The following is an 8368-nucleotide window of genomic DNA, read 5'->3' as shown; positions in this document are numbered from 1 at the left end:
TTGGGGGACACAGACCATGGGTATAGCTTAGAGGTATTAGTAGGAGGGACACTATGCAAATGAAAGAGCTCCTCCTCGGGCTATACCCCCCCCCCCGACTCCACCAGGAGGAACTCAGTCTTTGCTTAGTGTCTGGTGAAGGAGGTTGACACTTTCATTAGTCTCCATTTTGTTATTTTTCTTCCAGCTGGGGACGCAGGTCGGCATTGCGCCGTCCAGGTCCCCCATGGAGTGCCCGCCGCCGTTTGTTTGACGTTGTTAGGCTGCCTCCATTATCCCCCCAAGAAGGCAAGTGGATCCGGGCTCGACCTGTCAGCTCCGGCATCCCACCAGCTCCTGGGTCACCTGCTGCCACCCTCCTCCAGAGCACTGCACTCCTGAGAAGGAGTCAGATGTCTGAAGAGGTGCATCCCTGCTGGTCCTGGAGTCGAGGGAGAAGATCTGCAGGAGCAGATAAGTATGAAGCTGCACCTCTGTGTGTCCCCCCCCCTCCCTCCTTCCCTCCCTACCTCTCTGCTCTGAGACCTATGGGCCTCCTGGGTAAATGGGGATCTAGGTGGCATTGTTATTCTGTCTGGGGCGCAAGGGTCATGGAGGCACTTAACTGGGCAGGCGTCTCTGGACGTCCCTGCTCCTTCTCTGGTGGCATATCATGTCTCTCCCTCCGGTCTCTGCTTCTCTGGGCTTGCCATCCCCCTTGCTGGGGACGACTTACTTTCGTTTTTTTCACGCTGAGCGGCGCCGGGGGCAATTTTATTTCCCTTCTTCACACAGAGAGCTCTTTTCGCGCTCCTATGATGCGGCCGGGGGCGGAGCCTAATCGTGGCTGGGGGCGGAGCCTAATCGGAACTCCGGCTCCTTCCTGCTGCTGCTGAGAAGCTTCTCACACGGAACGGAACGGCTGCTCCCCCGCTCCTCTCTGGATTGATGCTCTTGCCTGAGCGGTAGGATTTTTTCTCTCTGTACTGATTCCAGTCACTTTTGTGAAGAGACCATCATGCCTAAGACTAAGTCCGGTAAGACCTCTTCTCAGACCCCAATAGGGTCCTGTTGGAGTGTCTGCTCCCACTTTCGGTCACTGGTGCCTGTGCCTCCTGCCCTGCCTCTGGACAGAATCACCTTTCTCCACCTTCTCTTGCCCAGTCCAGCCCCCCCCCCCCCCCGTCACTGCGGAGCCTGCGGCCCCCGCTTGGGCATCTGCCATGTCCAGCGCGGCCGCTGATTTGGCCCTGTTCGCCAAGGCAGCCATGTCTTTCATAGAACGTATGTCCTGCAGAGGACGCCTGACTACTAAGAGGCAGCGTGAGCGACAGCATCCCTCCTCGGATGACTCCGCTTCTCCCCCTCGGCTAGAAGCTTGCTCAGACTCCTCTCCCTCCCTCCCCCCCCCCCCCCCCCCCTTAGGGAGCGCAGGTCTGGAGGGGAATTGTCCGGCTCGGACGAGGTCACGGAGCGGGACCTTCCACCAAAGCTCTCCACCATGGTGGCTGATCTAGTAGCGGCTGTCCGTGACACCTTTAATCTCCAAGGGGATTCTAGGAGGGAGTTCGCCCTTTTTCCTCCCAAAAAACCGGAGGCTGCTGTCTTTCTGGTCCATGAGGAATTTTCCGCTGTCATAGCCATGGCATGGAACCGTCCTAATCAGAAGTTTTCCGCCACAAAACGCATGGATACTCTCTATCCTTTCCCGGCGGACAGCGTGGAGAAGTGGTCTTCTCCCCCTAGGGTGGACCCCCCGGTAGCCAGGTTGGCCAAAAACACAGCCCTCCCTGTCCTGGACAGCTCCTCTCTGCAGGACGCTGTGGACAGGCGCCTAGATTCTCTGGCAGAATCCATATTCTCACTGGCGGGCATGTCCCTGCGACCTGCCTTTGCCTCGGCATGGGTGGCCAGAGCTCTCTCAATGTGGCTGCAGCGCCATCACCAGGACCTGGCGGACCAAGGTGCGTCGGCGGACACGCTGGATTTGGGCCTCCAAATTCCTCTGTGAGGCTTCCATGGACATCGGTTCCCTTTTTGCCGGCATTTCGGCCCTCTCGTCATTTAACGCAGGGAGGTCTGGTTGAAGGTATGGGATGCTGACGCAAGCGTTCCCTTGCGTACCTCCCCTTTGAGGGTTCCAGACTTTTTGGGGCTCAACGGGATGAGTTCATCTCTGCCGCTACTGGGGGCAAGAGCACTCACCTTCCCCAGGCTAGGGCTAAGTGCCCCTTTCGGGCGAGGACTTCCGGTTCTCGGTACCAGTCCTTTCGCCATTTCTCTGCGAACAAGTCGTCGCCTGCTTCCTCTGCAGGAGGGTCACAGGACTCCCGCAAGCAGCCCTCTTTCAAACCCCAGCCTACCTGGCGCCCGAGGATACAGTCGACCCGCCCTGCCGCTCCCAAGCAATCTTCTGCATGAAGTGGTGCCCCCACCCCTCGTGGTGGGGGGCCGCCTGCTTTCTTATCAGCAGGTTTGGACTTATGTTCAGGACGCATGGGCTCTAGAGATTGTCACGTCTGGTTACAAGATAGAGTTCGCGTCCAGACCACCGGAATGTTTTTTCTCCCTCCGCTCCGTTATTGTTTCTTTTCTTCCAGGGGAGTTCCTCGCGTCCGTGGACATCCATGACGCTTATCTGCATGTTCCGATCGCAGAATCTCACCAACGATTCCTGCACTTCGCCATTGGGGCTCGTCACTATCAGTTTGTCGCCCTTCCTTTCGGGTTGGCAACCGCCCCTCGGGTCTTTACCAAGATCCTGGCACCGATCATGGCGCTTCTTCGTACCAGGGGCATTCCTTTGCTGCCCTATCTGGACGATATCCTGATAAAAGCCCCCTCGCTTCCGCAGGCCGAGGACAGCGTCCGGATCACTGTTCAGACTCTGGAACAGTTCGGCTGGATAATCAATTTTCCAAAGTCCTCTCTGCTCCCATCCCAGAAGCTCCCCTTCCTGGGAATAATTTTGGACACTTTGTCCGCCAGAGTGTTCCTGCCACCCTGGGTTGGGGCGGCGTTCTCCAGTCTTGCACGGTTCAAGGGATTTGGTCGGCGGCAGAGTCTCGCCTTCCAATCAACATTCTGGAACTGAGGGCGATTTTCCACTCTCTCTCTCCCATTGGACCCCTCTCCTTGCGGGCCTCCCAGTGAGGATTCAATTGGACAATGCCACGGCCGTGGCCTACATCAACCATCAGGGCGGGACCCGCAGCCGGATGGTGGTGCAGGAGGTGACGAGAATTCTGACGTGGGCGGAGACGCACATTCAGGTGTTGTCAGCAGTTTACATTCCAGGAGTGGACAACTGGACAGCGGACTTTCTAAGCCGCAACAAGGTGGATCCAGGCGAGTGGTCTCTGCATCCAGAAGTGTTCGAAGAAATCTGCCACAGATGGGGCCGTCCGGATGTGGACTTAATGGCGTCCAGGTTCAACAACAAGCTCCCAGTGTTCCTGGCTCGCGCCCGAGATCCGAAGGCGTACGGATGGACGCGCAGGTGTCTCCGTGGCAGGACTTCAGCCTCCTCTATGTTTTCCTCTCCTACCAAAGGTTCTATGCAAGATTGAGGCGGAAGGGATCCCGACCGTTCTCATCGCCCCAGAGTGGCCTCGCCGCGCGTGGTTTTCGGACGTGGCTCAGATGCTGGCGGACGCCCCATGGCCTCTTCCCGACAGACAGGACCTACTGTCTCAGGGCCCCGCTCTTCCACCAGAATTTACGGTCTCTTCGTTTAACAGCGTGGCTGTTGGAACCACCATCCTGAAGAAGAGGAGGTTCTCGGATTCAGTGATTAGGACCATGATCAGAGCGAGGAAGTCTTCTTCCTCCCGGATTTACTATCGTACCTGGAAGGCCTTCCTGTCCTTTTGTGAGAGTTCGGGGTTCCCTCCCCTTCGCTTTTCCATCCTGATGGTACTGTCTTTTCTTCAGTCTGGGCTTGAGCAGGGACTGTCGCTTAGTTCCCTGAAAGGTCAGGTTTCGGCGCTGACAGTCTTTTTTTTTTTCAGAGGTCCCTTGCTCTTATGGGTCCGGTGAAGACCTTTCTTCAGGGGGTGGCACATTCGGTTCCCCCGTATGTTTGGCCTTTGTCTCCTTGGGATCTCAATTTGGTCCTGCGCGCTCTGCAGTCGGCCCCCTTCGAGCCTTTGAGGGAGGTCTCTCTGACTGTTCTCACCTGGAAAGTGGTCTTCCTTGTGGCCATAACTTCTAATACAGCTACATAGCGTAGTGATTAATGTTCTGGGCTGTTATGCAGAAGCTGTGAGTTCAAATCCCATCACAAGCTTTTAAATCAGACTGGTGTCGGAGCTGGCCGCTCTTTCCTGTCAGGAGCCTTTTCTGGTTTTCCACCAGGATAAGGTTGTGCTCCGTCCGGTCCCCTCCTTTTTGCCCAAGGTGGTCTCTCCCTTCCACCTTAATGAGGATCTTGTCCTGCCTTCCTTTTGCCCTTCTCCGGCTAACCCCAAGGAACGCACTCTGCATTCCCTGGATGTCGTACGGGCCCTGAAGGTGTATCTCGCGGCTACGGCTTCCGTCCGCCGTTGATGGCGCGCTGGATCTGCTCGGCTATTTCCGCGGCTTATCGCGCTTGTGGTAGAGTTCCCCCGGCTAGGATTACCGCTCACTCCACTAGGGCGGTGGGGGCTTCCTGGGCAAGACGCAATCGTGTCTCAGCTGTGTAAGGCGGCCACCTGGTCGTCCTTACATACCTTTACAAATTTTTATCAGTTGCATTCACTGGCTTCGGCTGATGCGGTCTTTGGCCGCAGGGTTTTGCAGGCTGTGGTTCCTGTTTGACCGTTGGACGTTCCTCCTGGCGGTGCTGATATTTTTTCCCACCCCATGGACTGCTTTAGGACGTCCCATGGTCTGTGTCCCCCAATGGAAAAAAGTACGAGAAAAGGAGATTTTTTTGTGAAACTCAACTGTAAAATCTTTTTCTCATCTTTTCCATTGGGGGACACAGCTCCCACCCATTCTGCCTGTTGCAGGAGGGGTCTTCAATTCAGTTTCTGTTTATGGTTGGACCTTATGGCTTGGTCCGATGGTTTCCATAATTTTTTTTCTTGCTCCTTCTCCTACTGCTTGTGCAACGCCTGAGTTCCTCCTGGTGGAGTCGGGGGGTATAGCCCGAGGAGGAGGAGCTCTTTCATTTGCATAGTGTCCCTCCTACTAATACCTCTAAGCTATACCCATGGTCTGTGTCCCCCAATGGAAAAGACGAGAAAAAGATTTTACAGGTGAGTTTCACAAAAAATCTCCTTTTTACTTACATAGATATTTTTATTTATTTTTTATTTTTTTAGCAGTGGGCACCCTTTATCCCAGTGAATTGATATGTAAGGTTAAAATTGTTTAGATTGGCAAAAACTAACAAAAAATGATGTTTCATATAAGAACGGTATGCCATTAGGAAGCTTTAGGCTATGGCACACGACCGTATGTGTTTTGCGGTCCGCAAAAACAAACGGATGACATCCGTATGCCATCAGTTGTTTTTTTTTTGCAGATCCGTTGTAACTGCCTAAAATGGACAAGAATAGGACATGGGGTTTTTTTGCGGGGCTACGGAACGGACATAGAAATTTTTTGCGGACCCATTGAAATAAATGAAAAAAACAGAACGGACACTTAAACAACGTTTTCGTGTGCATGTAGCCTTAGGTGATGAATGTTTATCAGTGTATTTTATATAAGGTTATGCTCTCGCAGGGAATAACAAGCGTATTCTCTCATAAAAATTCAATTTTTTACCAAACAGCATCCTATTGATTTCTGAGAAATATGTCTCCTAGTGCACATGGGTACATATTTTTACACAGCTGTTTAAAAACAGAGTTCTGAAGGCTTATTTCCGTAAAGCATATGTTCCCCATTCCACTTAAAGGGTTTTCAGAAATTTTAATATTGACCTACACTCGGGTTAAGTCATCAGCATCTGATCGGTGGGGGGTCTGACACACGGGCCCCTGCCAATCAGCTGTTTGAGACAGCATCAGTGCTCCTGTGAGCACCATGCCCTTCTCACAGCTTACCAAGCACAGCGTCGTACATGGTATAGCAGCTTTTGCTTGGTATTGCGCTCAGTGCATATAAAACTATTGTAATGTTCTGCCGTGCCAACCATGTTCTCCAGTCTCAGGAAACTGTAACAGTGACCCACGCCTATATTGCACGCGCGCATATTAGATTGCCGATTTTCGCAATCAAGAAAATAATCTCGAATTTGTGAATATTCTCCCAAACAATTTGAATATTGCCCCTGCCGCTCATCACTAGTTAAAGAGGACCTTTCACTAGTGTACAAACTAAAAACTAACTATATCAGTGGGCAGAGCAGCGCCCAGGGGTCCCCCTACACTTACTAGTATGTCTGGGCGCCGCTCTGTTCGCCCGGTATAGGCTCCGGTGTCTGCGCTCCCTCTGTTGTACTGGACTGATTTTCTGTATGAGGCGTGTCCCTTGCTGCAGCGCTGGCCAATCGCAGCGCACAGCTCATAGCCAGGCTTTATGAGCTATGCGCTGCGATTGGCCAGCGCTGCAGCAAGGGACACGCCTCATACAAAAAATCAGTCCAGTACAACAGAGGGAGCGCAGACACCGGAGCATATACCGGGCAAACGGAGCGGCGCCCAGACATACTAGTAAGTGCAGGGGGACCCCTGGGCGCCGCTCTGCCCACTGATATAGTTAGTTTTTAGTTTGTACACTAGTGAAAGGTCCTCTTTAAGAGTAGTTATTACTTCCTCGGATTAGAGGGGGGGTGTGTGTGTGGGTATGGCCTCCTTATAGAAGTCTCCTCCAAAGCCTCCATATTTTCAGGAAGGCATCATGTCTCCTCTCTGTCCAGCTAATGAGCTCCTCAAAGTTGCACACCTGGTCGAGCTTTGTGCGCCATTCTTCCAAAGATGGAGATGTTTGTAACCAATAGAGCGGGATCAACGTCTTGGCTACTGCCAGTAGGCGAGTGATAAGGTTTGTTTTAGAAGGACCGTACAAGTCGCTTGGTTTGGACAAGACCATGTCTGGTGAAATTTGAAAGGTCGACTTGCATATCTTATGGATAACTTATTCTATTTTCTTCCAAAATGCTTTTATGGCATCACATGTTCACCAGATGTGCAAGTAGGAACCCCTAGCATCTCCAGCACATATCTGTGTTGGATATATTGTGTAAGAAGAGACATTCAGAAGCTTATAGTGGTTTTCTTGCAATCGTACACATCTGGAGAAACCTTGAGAATGTCAGTATAAAGCGGGTCTCTGTGACCGATAAAACAATGCCCAGTTCCTTCTCCCAGGTGCTGAGGAAAACGGGACGGACCTAAAACAAAATGCTTGTAAAAGGTATGAGATTTTCCTGGTTTTGGGAAGTTTTGTCAACATCAATTGCTCAAAGGCTGCGAGGTCTCTCCCGGGGGTGGCCACAGCTAGGAATTTAGTGCAGATATACTTGAGTGAGCATAATAAAAGGATAAGGTCACCTCGGGTATGCCTGCAGAGAGAAATCCTTCATAGAGGGGATGGGTACCCCCAGTGAAGGCCTCTTTCACACAAGCGTGACGGATTAGGTCCAGATGCTTCCAGGGTATGTTCAGTGAAACTCGCACAATTTTGCAAGCAAATTCAGTCCGCGCGGGTGCAATGCGTTTTTCACACGTGGTAAAAAAAAAAACTGAAGGTTTACAAACAACATCTCTAAGCAACCATCAGTGAAAAATGCATCGCACCCGCACTTGCTTGCTTAAGCAATGCGTTTTTCACGCAGCCCCATTCACTTCTATGGGGCCAGTGCTGCGTGAAAAACAATGCTCATGTACACAGACCCATTGAAATGAATGGGTCAGGATTCAGTGCGGGTGAAAGGGGTTCTTACTACAAGAACGCCACAGGAACTCTTTAGCAACACCTAGGGAAGATATACAAGCAGATAATAGGGACATTGGTAACAAGGGAGATGTCGGGCCCATCTGATGCCAAACCTCCATCAGGCCTTGCAGCATTGGGTCTAAGTCCACATTCGCCCTAGGTTTAGGGTTGGGGATCCACATGTTCTTCAGATTGGAGCCACTATTATATGAGGGGAGAATTGCGAAGGGCTCATCCTCCTCGCCTGGGAACATCAACTGTAACCATCTATTCAGCTGTACCGCTTTATAGTAGGAAAACAAGTCAGGTAGGCCCATACCTCCCGAACCCCACTTCCTAATCAGCATTGAGCGAGACATACAAGGTTTTTTATTTTTCCACAAGAACCTAGAAAAGAGAGTGAAGAATGCAGGATACAAAAGGATCGGGACCATTTGCAAAATATACAGGACTTCTGGCATGATGTACGTTTTTAATAGGTTCCGTCAACCAAGCCAGGATATCCACAATGAATCAT

Source organism: Bufo bufo, chromosome 3, assembly GCF_905171765.1.
Source record: "Bufo bufo chromosome 3, aBufBuf1.1, whole genome shotgun sequence".
Classification (NCBI taxonomy): domain Eukaryota; kingdom Metazoa; phylum Chordata; class Amphibia; order Anura; family Bufonidae; genus Bufo; species Bufo bufo.
This window is presented reverse-complemented; position numbering follows the sequence as displayed.